Source organism: Herpailurus yagouaroundi, unplaced genomic scaffold (assembly GCF_014898765.1).
Source record: "Herpailurus yagouaroundi ecotype Mexico unplaced genomic scaffold, PumYag 142, whole genome shotgun sequence".
Taxonomy (NCBI): Eukaryota; Metazoa; Chordata; class Mammalia; order Carnivora; family Felidae; genus Herpailurus; species Herpailurus yagouaroundi.
In genome coordinates, this window is record NW_024412397.1 from 14,787,298 (window position 1) to 14,800,312 (window position 13,015).

General features: G+C 40.2%; 2 long non-coding RNA genes across 7 annotated transcripts in view; both read left to right on the forward strand.

The window, feature by feature from the left end:
- Positions 1 to 2,945, forward strand: part of LOC121032623 (uncharacterized) — a 16,970-nt gene extending 14,025 nt beyond the window's left edge. For all 3 annotated transcript variants that reach the window (XR_005791391.1, XR_005791392.1, XR_005791393.1), the window contains exon 3: positions 2,755 to 2,945. This is a non-coding gene — a long non-coding RNA (uncharacterized LOC121032623). The remainder of the gene's footprint in view (positions 1 to 2,754) is intronic.
- A 310-nt stretch (positions 2,946 to 3,255) lies between these two features.
- Positions 3,256 to 13,015, forward strand: part of LOC121032855 (uncharacterized) — a 72,850-nt gene continuing 63,090 nt past the window's right edge. For all 4 annotated transcript variants that reach the window (XR_005791554.1, XR_005791555.1, XR_005791556.1 and 1 more), the window contains exon 1: positions 3,256 to 3,413. This is a non-coding gene — a long non-coding RNA (uncharacterized LOC121032855). The remainder of the gene's footprint in view (positions 3,414 to 13,015) is intronic.

Here is a 13,015-nt window from a genome sequence, read left to right on the forward strand (position 1 = left end):
GGCTCTGAGCCATCAGCCCAGAGCCTGATGTGGGGCTCGAACTCACGGACCGCGAGATCGTGACCTGGCTGAAGTCGGACGCTTAACCGACTGCGCCACCCAGGCGCCCCAAAAAAGCCAAGAAATTTAATATTTCAGTTTTTAGTAGGGTTTTTGAAATATTGACAAGCATTCATCCTAGATGGGAAAGCCATTCTACATGAAAAATGCATCATAAGAAAATAAATAGACATGGGACCCACAGGTTGTGATCCTTAATATGGTTTGCCTAGTGCTTTGTGCAAAAGAGAAAAGAGTAGAAGAGGTGAGACAGGAAGCAAGAGAGGTCCAGCTCGCAGAGTCTTGAACGTCATCCTTAGGAATTTAGACTTTTATTGTAGCTATCACTGAAAAAAATCATTCGCTTGAATATGAAAGGACATATAGTTTGAATTTGGTTACCAAAAAAAGGAGAAGAACTCATCTATATCATAACCACAAGAAGTAGATCCCGGATGCCTAAATTGCTACCAAAAGGACACAAACATGCCACAGCCTGTGTGTTCACCTATAGCACGGCGGCTGCCACTAAGTGTAGGAGTGTGTAAGCTTCGCCATCAGTTCTCTGTTTCTGATGTGAGGATTCCAAGCAGAGTATTGCATAATAGTAAGAGTTTAACTTCTGGAGTTAAACCACCTAGGTGCATGTTCCAATTCCACTGCGTGGCCTTAGGTAAGTTATTGAAGACCTTTGACCTTCAGTTTTCTTATTTATAAGTGGAGACAATGATGTTATCAATATTAGAAGCTATTTGTAAAAATGACATAATTTGTCAGTTGTCTGATGCATAGTTAGCAAGACTTAACAATTAGTTTCTTTTAGAACTTGCTTGGAAATCCAAATGTCAAAAGACTGGGTGATGGCATAGAGCAATAAATTCAATCTTCTCTCTTCCCATCATCTCCCAAGATGCCAAACTGGCTGGTAATCAAAACCCTAAGGAGAAAACATATGCTCCAGACACCAGCTTCATCTTGGCAATGGTCTGCATTTAACTTGACAGTAAATAGGAGGTGACAGCTGAATCTGGTGTGGAGATTCCAGAAGGGTGATTTTCTTGGAGGACGTTAACGGGAAGCTCACCTATTGCAAATAATTATCATTGCAAATACATGAGAGCAGAGGATACAGGATTTTACAGAAGAAAATTCTGGAATCCCTGGACAGGGTTGAAGTGAAGTGGGAAATAATGTTGATGGAATACGTCCTGTTGATGAGACCATGGCTGCCATCACCACCTCCGTTCCACAAGTTTCTTTAGAAATTCCTTTTAATCAGCCATGTCTGAAATTGGCACTGCAGAAAATATTTTTCCCCACAAATGTGCTTAAATATATACTGGACAGTAATAATTAACCTTTATCTTTGTCATGTATTTGTGGAGTGTTCAAAGTGCTTTCACATTTACAATTCCGTGTTTTTCACAATGACCTTTTGAGGAAAGTGAGGCATTATTATCCCCCTTTTCCGTATGAGGAATCTAAAATGGTAAATGGCACAGGGAACCTACCTAATGTTCATGGTTAGTAAGTGAAAAAGACTCCCTTGCGACTTAAATTTGCATCTCCTTTGTCCTTATCTTTATGTGAAGATTTCTATTATTTTCCCATTAGGCAATGATAGTCATGATCCGTCCCCTTTTTGGAGAATTTCCTCCCATATTAATTATATTTTCTTACACAACAGTTTTATGTCAGTCCTTGCCGCTTTGAGGGTCACAAGAGACTAACATTCGCTGTTGCATCCTGCATAGTTTTGGGAGGATGTTATGGAAAATTGGCAGCCTATCATTTCCTTCTTCCGGTTTGATCCCAGGCTTTCAGAAGATTGGAGACTTGAACTTATCTGTGTAAGTTAGGTGAGGGTTGAATTACTGAACACCTGGTCAGAGTAAGACTTCATTTATCTTTTCACACCTTAAGTCTGTTCACCTTCTAATCTTTTCTGAATAGGACATCAACTGTAACACGATGGATTCCCTTCCTTTTTCTTTCTTGGGTCAAATATAGTAAAATCCACTGTCCTTCACAAGAAGAAACTCTGTTCTCTGGCTCAGAGACTTTCACATTCCTTCCATGTTACTCAGCATTTTACAGACATTTTGAGGCATAAAACACCCCCACCCCATGTCCCCCCTCCCTCATTTGAAACAGGAAATTGCCTCTGAGAAATTCTTGGGTGAAGAAAAACAATGGAATGAAATCCTATGTAAGACATCTCATGAAAGTTACAATAGCTTTTTGTAAAAACCCCAGTGTTCTCATCCTTTTACTAGTAGTTCTAGTCACACATTAACAGCATTTTATTAGTAATTATGTCAGTGGTTGTTAAAATCATCTCTTCTACGGTTTCAAAAGGACTGGTTTGGTTATCTCTATAATAGACCATCCCCAAATTGACTTGACTTGTAACAGCATTTGTCCATTTGCTTATGATTTTGCAATTTGGGGAGGCCAAAGAAGTAATTTGGGTGATTCTACTCATCTCTCTCAGAGTCTGTCATGCAGCTGCAGTGGTTTGGAGGCTTAAGTGGGGCAGGAATGTTCAAGACGGTTTCTGTGCAAAGCTGAAAAGTATCTCCCAAATTTCACATTTACCCAGAACCTCAGAATGTGATGTTATTTGGAAAGGGGTCTTTGCAGATGTGATTAGCTAAGATGAAATCATGCTGGGGTAGAATGGGCCCTAATTCAACATGACCGGCGTCCTGACAGGGAGAAAAAAGGAAGAACACCATGTAACAAGAGACAGATACTAGAGTGACGTCACTGTAAGCCCAGAAACACCAAGAATTGTTGGGAACCACCAGAAGCTGGAAGAAGCAAGGAACACACTCTCCCTCAGAACCTGCAGAAGGAACCAGCCCTACCTACACACCTTGATTTTGGACTTGTAGCCTCCAGAAGTATGAGTGAATAAATTTTCTATTGTTTTAAGCCACCCAGTTTGTAATAGTTTGTTATAGCAGCCCTAGGAAACGAGGACAGATTTGCTTGCCTTGGCTGGGATGGCTGGAACAGCTGGGGACTGACCAGTCCTCCTCCCTCCACCCCTTCCCCCTCCCATCTCTCTGGGTCTCTCCAACCATGTGGTCTCTCCACCACAGTAGCTGGGCCCCTTTATGTGGAGGCTCCATGTTGCAAGAGTGAAAGTAGAAGCTACTAGACATCTTATGGATCAGGCCCAGAGCTATCACCAGCTTACCTCTGCCATGTTCTGTTGGTTAAGGCAAATTGCAGAGCCTGTTCAGATTCGGGAGGAGGAAACATTCCACGTGTTGATGGAGGAGTGATAGAGGTCCACAGGCATGGAAGGACTTGGTGTCCGTCTTTGGAAACAGTCTCAAACAAGGATTGTGTCCACCCGAGTTTGAGTGAGTATTTTACTATATGACCTCTTAGTACAAGTTATGATATAGGCTTCACAAGACTTCTTTTTTCTTTAATTAAAAAAAAATTATTTTAGAGAGAGCACAAGGGCCAGAGGGGCAGAGAGAGAAGGGCACAGAGGATCTGAAGTGGGCTCTATGCTGACAACAGTGAGCCTCATGTGGGGCTCAAACTCACAAACTGTAAGATTATGACTTGAGCTGAACTCGGATGCTCAACTGACTGAGCCACCCAGGCACCCGGCTTAACAAGAATTCTTAGACTGACAGTCTTCTAAATGTTCAGGTCGTGTCTTTGAATGTCTGCCAACCTAAGCCTGTGTGTTGGCCTCTCCCAGCAGGGCAAGCAGAAGTCCAGGGTTCAGGCAGCCCACGCTGAGGCTCTAGGATCTAGGATTCAGCATGGGGGTGGGTGCAGTTGCCCATGGGAAAGATATTGTGGCATTGCCTGTGGCAGAAGTGACTGTTTCTGAAGTCAGTTGTGACCACGATACGTGCCATTCTCCAGACTAGAGTTTATAGGAAGAAGGTGCCTTTCTGGGAAAGATTGTAAATGTTGACAGTCAGGGCAATGCGTGTGAACAGGCGAAAAAGGAGCAGTAGCTGTAAGAATAAAAATCAGCAGCTGAAAACTTGAGAGTTTTAGAGACCACAAGTATTGAACTTGAGTTGGTTTGATTCTAAATCCCTGTACCTTCCACCACACTCTTCATGGTATTTTCTTGAAGTACTGAAACGTCTGTGCAGGAACCTAAAAATGATAAAAAACCAAAACCAAACAAACACAAAAACCCAAAGAAGCTATAACTTAATGTCATTAAGAAACGGAATGATATTGTGGAGTAATGTGATAGATGTCTCTTTCTCAGGCAACATATTTTTTTCCTTAAAAATGCATTACTAATATCTGACACACACAAAAGAATACACGTATTCCACAGGGAAATAATAATATACGCTGTGACCCACCCCCCAACTTAGAAACTGGAGCATCGACAATATCGTGGCATCAGACTTCTTCCCCTTTTCCATCTGGATAGTCTCCATCTGATCTTTAACCACAATTCTGAATCTTGTATTTATCATGGCCTTGGCTATTAGGCAACTAGATCTTCAGGTTCTAATTAAAAGAGGGGGAAATCTAGCTTGGCTCCTCGTTAACTCAAAAAACGATTTTCTGGTTATTAGCGTGTTAACTCGTCTGTATTTTGCGTATCCTGTAAAAGCGTGGCAGCGACACCTCTATGATGAGCAGCCTCTAGAAGTGGTAGTGATACCATGAGCGCTGCTGGGATTGTGATAATGCCGCACAGTTAACCAGATGTAGCAGCTTCCTTCCTCTGGTCTTCTGCAGGCACTGTGGGCCCAGGACACTTTCAAAGACCTTCTTTCGTGTTCCGCTCTTCAGCTGCATGTCTTTTTCATCTTCTCCTTGGGTGTGTAGCTCACCTGTTCTCCAACTCGCATCTGTAGCTTCTAGAAGACTGGAGAGACTAAAGAGTTTCAGAGCAGACAATGTGGCAGCCATGGGGCTGTACCAACAGAAGTGTGTGAAGTAATTTGCATAATCTGTTTTCCAAGAAAATCGCAGAAGCATGGAAAAGCTTTTTCGGGAATAGGCAAAACCTCAAAGGCAAAGAGTCCACCTGGGACATCCTTGCTGTTGAGTTACTTCAGGGGCGTATAAATCATGCAAATTCTGTTATGATCACTTTCATTGCAGACAAATACGTTTTTTTCCACTCGGAGAGTTTTTAATTTCATTTCCCTTTTATAAAAGTAAAATGATATGCACACGGGTTTTTGTTGTTGTTGTTGTGCAGAAGATTTAATAATAAAGTGAGCTGTTGCCTCCTCTCGCATCCCCAGGACAACTTCCTAGAGTCACATCCGCTGTTAGTAGTTTTCAGTTCCAGTTCTTCCGGTGGCCACCTCAAATAACGCTTAGCTAATATCCTTAGACAATATGCTACTTCTTGACTGTGTATTCATTCATCCCTATTGAATTTTGATAGCATTCTGTTTTTTCTAGTGGCTGCAACTGCATTCGTTTGATCTCATAACTTACTACGTTCCCGCATTGAGGGACGTGCCTGCTGCTCAAACGCACCAGATTTCCTTCTGCCTCAGTTTCCTCGTCCTTGCTGTTCCTAACGCCTGGAATGCATTTCCTCCCAGTATGCACACGCCCCACTCCCTCTGGTCTTTACTTGAGAGTCATTTCAAGAAGACAGAGCTGGGCTTGAAATCCAGACCCTAGCTCCAGAGCCCTTGCTCCTAACGCACTACACACATCCTCAAGTCAAGGTCGACAATACTGCATTCTGTCCTATGCTTACATCGAAATCTTCCATGAGTGGATTTTAAAGTTTGAAAACTAATAGTCTGTTTTTACACTGCATATTAGGATTGTTGTCCTTCTTTGCAGCTCCCGAGTCGTGACTTTGTTGCCACTCGGAGGAGACTGCTCCCAGCCACTTCCTTCCTTTGTGCCCAACTTTATTTCTCTCTCTCATGCTGGAGGCTGGTGAGGCTGTCATCAGTCGGAGGTGGTGTTCCCTTCACTGAAATGGCCAATGGTGGTCCCTCTCTTGTTCTCTTTGCTGTTATGGATTTATTCCTTTATTTCCATTTGGTTGACATCTCAAGTGTAGTGGAAGGCATGGCAGAAGAAGCAGAACGAGGGAGGGAAAGCAGATGCCAGTGTTCAGTGACTCACCTTGAACTGGAAGCCCCAGCAGATAGAGTTTTTGAAATTTTAGTTTAAGATGAGAACCTGGGGTGCCTGCCTGGGTGGCTCAGTCGGTTAAGCATCTGACCTAGGTTTAGGTCATAATCTCACGGTTGGTGAGTTCGAGTCCCACACTAGGGGGCTTGACTCTCTTTCTCTCCCTCTCCCTCTCCCTCTCCCTCTCTCCCTCTCCCTTTCTCTCTCTCCCTTTCTCTCTCTCTCTCTCTGCCCCTCATGCGATTCTCCCTCTCTCTCTACCTCTAGCTCACTGCACCCCCCCCCTCTCTCTCTCTCAAAAATATAAATAAATAAAAATACAATGAGAATCTGGAACAAAAAAGTTAGGGGGAGAACTAGAATTTATTGAATGGCTCACCATGTGCCAGACACTGAAAGAAGTTATTTCTCTCATATCAGTGAACCGAATCTTCTCTGTCCCCAAAGTAGATGGCTACATTGATTTCTTTTTTGTAGATGAGGAGACTGAAGCTTACTTAGAAAGTTAAGGAACTGGCCCGAGATGATAGTCTGAGAGGCTAAAGGATCTTACGATGGGATGAGAGGAGAATTTTAGAGGCTTGAAATCTTCTCTTCATGCCTCTCATGTGACGTTTGGGGCCTTCAGTGCCCTCTCACAAGGGAGATTCAGATCAGAAGCCCCGGGATAAATATAGTCTGGCGACTGTCGGGCGTATGGTCTCCTGGAGGAGAAACCTAGGCTTTTGCTTACAGCCTCCAGGAGTATCCATCGGCTCGTGGGCAAGCATTTCGTGCTTCTCTCTGTGTTGTCACCCTGGACAGAAGCTATATGGCTTGTGTTTGCTACCAGGGAGGGATATTTAGCTTTTATTTTTGAGGGGTAGAAAAAAGTAAATGAGGGTGTATTTTAAAAGTGATGAAAATTGGTAGAATACACCCATGTACTTCCAAACCCCTGTATTTTCTGAACTAATTATATAAAAAGATTATACATCTTTAAAAGAAGCCTGGTGATGCGCACACAGTTGAGAGTTCATTGGATTAGACTGTTGTCTAATTTATATAAAATAGAGTAAAAGGACTTGCCAACCCCTAAAAATAAAGCCAGCCTCTACCATTCCTAACGATATTCTGAAAATTCCTAAATATACCTTTGATGAATTTTGGGTGCATGGAGAAATATTTCCCAAACTGCCTGATTTTTTAAAAAAAATTTTATTTATTTGTTTTTGTGTTCGAGTATAACTAACATACAGTGTTATGCTAGTTTCAGGTGTACAATATAATGATTCAATAATTCTGTATGTTTTTCAGTGCTCAGCAAGGTAAGTGTACTCTTAATCCCCTTTATTTTACCTATCCCCCCCGCCCCACCTCCCCTCTGGCAACCACCCGTTTGTCCTCTGTGTTTAACAGTCTGGGTTTTTTTGTTTGTCTCTTTTTTTGTGTATTCGTTTGTTTCTTGAATTCCACATATGAGCGAAATCATATGATAGCTTATTTCACTTAGCATTACACCCTCTAGGTCCATTCACGTTGTTGCAAATGGCAAGATTTCATTCTTATTTTTATGTCTGAGTAATACTCTGTTGTATATATGTATCATATCTTCTTTATCCATTCAACTGTCGATGGACGCTTGAGTTACTTCCATGTCTTGGTTATTGTAAATAATGCTGCAATAAACATAGGGGTTCATATATCTTTTTGAATTAGTTTTCATTTCTTTTGGGTAAGTCCCCAGTAGTGGAATTACTGGGTCATACGGTAGTTCTATTTTTAATCTTTTGAGGAGCCTCCGTACTGCCAGATTACCTGACTCTTTCTTTCCATTAGGACCAGTTAGGACAGGAACGGTCTTGCCTGAGAAACAGCTAGAACTGTAGGAACAAAAACTGGTAGATTTCAAAAACCCTTTGGGCAACTGCAGACTTAAATTTTGTAGCAAACACATTAAAATAACTCCCAATCCATGTGTTATGGGGAAAATGAATCACTTCTGTGCTGTCTTCAGAAATTCAAATGAAGTCATTTTTCAAAGGGAAAAGAAGTTGCAAAAATGCTAAGGTTGACCACTTCTCGATAAGCTCTATTCCCGAGCAGACAAGTGTATTGGAATTACTTTAGGAAGGTTGTTCAGCTTCTACTTGTTTGGGTCTAAATGAACTCCTAATATAAAAATGTTCCTGAGTTAGACCTTGGCAGTCCCCTGCTTACAGATGGATTGAGTTCCCCAAATTGGATTCTAACCCAGTTGTTAGGAAATAAGAATACATTTTGCAGTGAAACAATGTTGTACATGATGGTTAGAGTCCCAGGCCAGCCCACAAAACTCCATTTAACTCCCAGTGTTCTAAAAAGAATATTATCGACCGGCGTTTTTCAAATTGGAAGCCTCAACTTATTAGTGGTCATAAAAGCAATTTAGGGAGTGGTGACATCCTTTTAAAAATAATGAAATAGAGGGGTGTCTGGGTGTCTCAGTCAGTTAAGCATCCACTTTCAGCTCAGGTCATGATCTCAAAGTTCGTGGGTTTGAGCCCCGTGTCAGGCTCTGTGCTGACAGCTCAGAGCCTGGAGCCTGCTTCCGATTCTGTGTCTCAGCCTCTGCTCCTCCCCAACTCACACTTTCTCTCTCTCTCTCTCTCTCTCTCAAAAATAAGTAAATATTTAAACCAATTAAAAAAATAAAAATGAAATAGAATAGAATGAAAAGGGTACACTGCAGGAGATAAGAGTAGGTATTGTATTGTTTCATGGAACTCTGGTTTCAAATATGTGTGTCGTATGCATATGTATACTGGGTAACAATGCAAATGTATATTTTACTATGGTATAAGTTCAAAGAAAATTCGAATAGCATTGCAGTAAGCCATGCCTCCCTTAAGACTTGTTCAGAATCACAGTTCTGGGTGTCAGGCTTACATTTCTGCAGAAACCTTGGATTTCAAGTGACTTAAACTACTATTAAGCAGGTGATGGTTTGTAGCAGTGAGAAGATGTGTGTGTGTAGCTCTTGAATGAGAAGCTGGGGTCCCTGGGAAGGAGAGGAAGAGTAGGAGTGATGTATGCTGGTGGAGTGGGAAGTTATGACTGGGATTCCCAGGTGGGAGTTGACAAGTTTTTTGTGCTACTTATGAGCTAAAAATGGTTTTTACACTTTGAAAAAATTGTTACAGAAAGAAGAAGAAAATGTGACAGAAACCATATGTGTCCAGCAAAGCCTAAAATATTAACTATCTAGTCCTTTGCATAAAAAGTGTGCAGAACCCTTTATTCTAGGGGAACAAAGAGCAAGCAATTGTGAGGACTCTGAACGAAAGTTAAGAATAACCCAAAGTGCACTCTAAGTACCGAGCCAGAAGATAAGGATGTATCTTCACCTAGTGTTACTACAAAGGATCAAGAATAAGGATAAGCCTTAAAAGTTCTCAGTGAGAGAAGATGGAGTTACTAAGAAGTGACTGTCAGACTGACAGCCAGCTTCTCATTAGCCAAGATAGAACAGAAACAAAGTATTAGAAAACATCCTTTAACCTGGAATTTTATGCCAGCTAAGTTATCTTCCAAGATTGAGGGTCAAATCATTGGTCTTAGCAATATTTTCTTTGGATCTGTGCCTCAATCAAAGCAAAAATAAACAAACGGGACTACATCAAAATAACAAGCTTTTGCACGGTGAAGGAAACCATCAACAAAATGAAAAGACAACCTACTGAATGGGAGAAGATATTTACAAATGATATATCCAATAAGGGGTTAATATCCAAAATACAAAAGAACTCCTACAACTCAACACACACACACACACACACACACACACACACACACACACGCATGCACAGTCTGATTAAAAAATGGGCAGAGTAGCACCTCGGTGGCTCACTTGGTTAAGCATCTGACTTCGGCTCAGGTCACCATCTCACAGTGTGTGAGTCTGAGCCCCGTGTCAGGCTCTGTGCTGACAACTCAGAGCCTGGAGTCTCCTTCAGATTTTGTGTGTCCCTCTCTCTATGTCCCTCCCCCACTTGCACTCTGTTTCTCTTTCTCTCTCAAAAAGAAATAAACATTAAAAGATTTTTTTAGAAAATAGGCAGAGGACTTACTGGATAGACATTTTTCCAAAAGCATACAGATGGCCAACAGACACATGAAAAGATGCTCAACGTCACTCATCATCAGGGAAATGCAAATCAAAACCACAATGAGATACCACCTCACACCTGTCAGAATGGCTGTTACTAAAAAGACAAGAAATAACAAGTGTTGGCTGGGATGTGGAATAAAGAGAACCCTTGTACACTATTGGTCGGAATGTAAGTTGGTGCCACCACTGTGGAAAACAGTATGGACATTCCTCAAAAAACTACAAATAGAACTGCCATGTGATCTGTCAATTCCACTTCTGGGAATTCATCTAAAGAAAACAAAAACACCAATAAAAAAATATACGTGCACTTCTCTGCTCATTGCAGCATTATTTACAATAGCCAAGATATGGAAGCAAATTAAGTGTCCATCAATAGATAAATGGATAAAGACGATGTGGGGTGGTGTGTGTGTGTGTGTGTGTGTGTGTGTGTGTGTGTATGTAATCAGGCATAAAGAATTATAGATCTTGCCATTTGAGACAACATGGACTTAGTATAATAGTAAGTGAAATAAGCCAGTCAGAGAAAGACAAATACCATATGATTTCACTTATATGTGGAATCTGAAAAGCGAAACAAATGAACAAACAAAACAAAGCAGGAACAGACTCATAAATACAGAGAACTGGTAGTTTCCAGAGGGGAAGGGTAGTAGGAAGGTGGGCAAAATAGGTTAAGAGGATTAAGAGGTACAAACTTCCAGTTATAAAATAAGTAAGTCGTGGGGATGGGAAGTAAAGGTAGGAAATATGCTCACTAATACTGCAATAACTTTGCCTGGACGGCTCAGTCAGGTAAGTGTCTGATCCTTGATTTCGGCTCAGGTCATGATCTCACAGCTTGTGGGATCGAGCCTCACATCAGGCTGCATGCTAAAAGCATGGAGTTTGCTTGGGATTCTCTCCCTCTCTCTCTGCCCCTCCTCCGCTTGTTCTCTCTCTTTCTCTCAAAATAAATACATAAAATAAACTTAAAAAAAAAGAATCTTTCGAAAAAATATTGTAATAACTTTCTATGGCAACAGATGATAACTAGACTTACTGTGATCATTTCATAATGTACATAAATGTTGAATCATTATGTTGTACACCTGAAACTAATATAATATTGCATGCTAACTATACTTCAATAAAAAAGATTAAGTGTTATATAAAGAAAATTTCTAACATAAAAAGTTTATGACAATTTCCCTTCTGTAATTCTTCAGTGAAAATAACTATTAAAATAGGTATTAAGTGAAAAGAGAAGAGAATCTTGAAGGACATTTGTAAAAACTAATGTGTATTTGACCATCAAGCAGGGCTCAAGAAAGGATTAAATCATATAGAGTATGTTTTCTAACCACAGTGGAATTTAGAAATCAAAAGATTACTAGTAAATCCTCATATGTTTAGAAATTAAGTAATGCACTTCTAAATACCCATAGATCAAAGAAGAAATATTTCAATCAGAATGATAATGAAATATGACACATCAAAATTTGCAAGATGTAACTAAATATGTAAATATTTAGTGAGAAACTCATAACATTAGAAGCATGTGTGGGCACCTGGGTGGCTCAGTCAGGTGAGTGGTTTCAGCTCAGGTCATGATGTCACAGTCGTGGGATTGAGCCCTGCTCAATGTGGAGCCTGCTTGGGATTCTCTCTCCCCCTCTTTATTTGCCCCTTCCCCTCCCCCAAATAAATACATAAAAACTTAAAAAAAAAAAAAAAGGATGTGTGAGAAAAAAAGGAAGGCTGAATTGAAGGGTTAACTGTGCATCTCAAGAAGTTACGAAAAGAATGACAGACCCAAAGAAAGTATAAAATAGAAATTAATAAAAATAAAAGCAATAACAATAGAAATCAATGAAATAGAAAACAAATATATAGTAAAGGAGATCAACAAGGCCAAGAGTTAATTCTTTAAAAAGACTCCTAACATGGGAATCTCCTGGTGATCTGAATCCATTAAAAAAAAAGAGAGACGACACATACAACCGATCTTAGGAATGAAAAAAGGGTCATCATTACAGATCTAATAAGTAAATGATAACTATCTAAATGTTAAGAGAATATCATGAGCCATTTTATATATATGTTGAGTTTGAAAATTTAGACAAAGTAGACAAATTCCTAAAAATATACAACTCACCCAAACTGGCAAGATCATATAGAAAACTTGAACATGTCTAAATATTAAGGAAATTAAATCAGTAATTTAAAATCTTGCCAGAAAGAAAACACCAGGCCCAGTTGGATTTACTTGTGAGTTCTACCAACAATTAAGGGAGAAATGAACGACCTTAAGCTCTTTTAGAGAAAGGAAAAAAAGGGGAAAATCCCCAATGTATTTTATGAGGCAAATGTAACCTTGATATCAAAATTTCACAAAGACCTAATGAGAAAGGAAAGTTACAGACCAATTTTACTCATGAACATAAATACAAACATATAAATAAATTATCAGCAAACCAAACTGGCAATGTGTAAAAGTAACACACCATTTATCAAGCAAAACTAACAGTGTAATTTGCCTGTTAAAAGAATAAAGGAGAAAAAGCATATAATCATCTACCTAGATGCAGAAATGATACTTGATAAAACATCCATTCATGGCAGAAAATCTTGGCAAATTAGGAAAAGAAGGAAAATTCTTCAACCTAATTAAGTCTTGAGAGAGAGTGCAAGATTGGGAGCACCCTGGCACAGGCTCATGCTTATTTTGAAAGGTGATAAATGTCC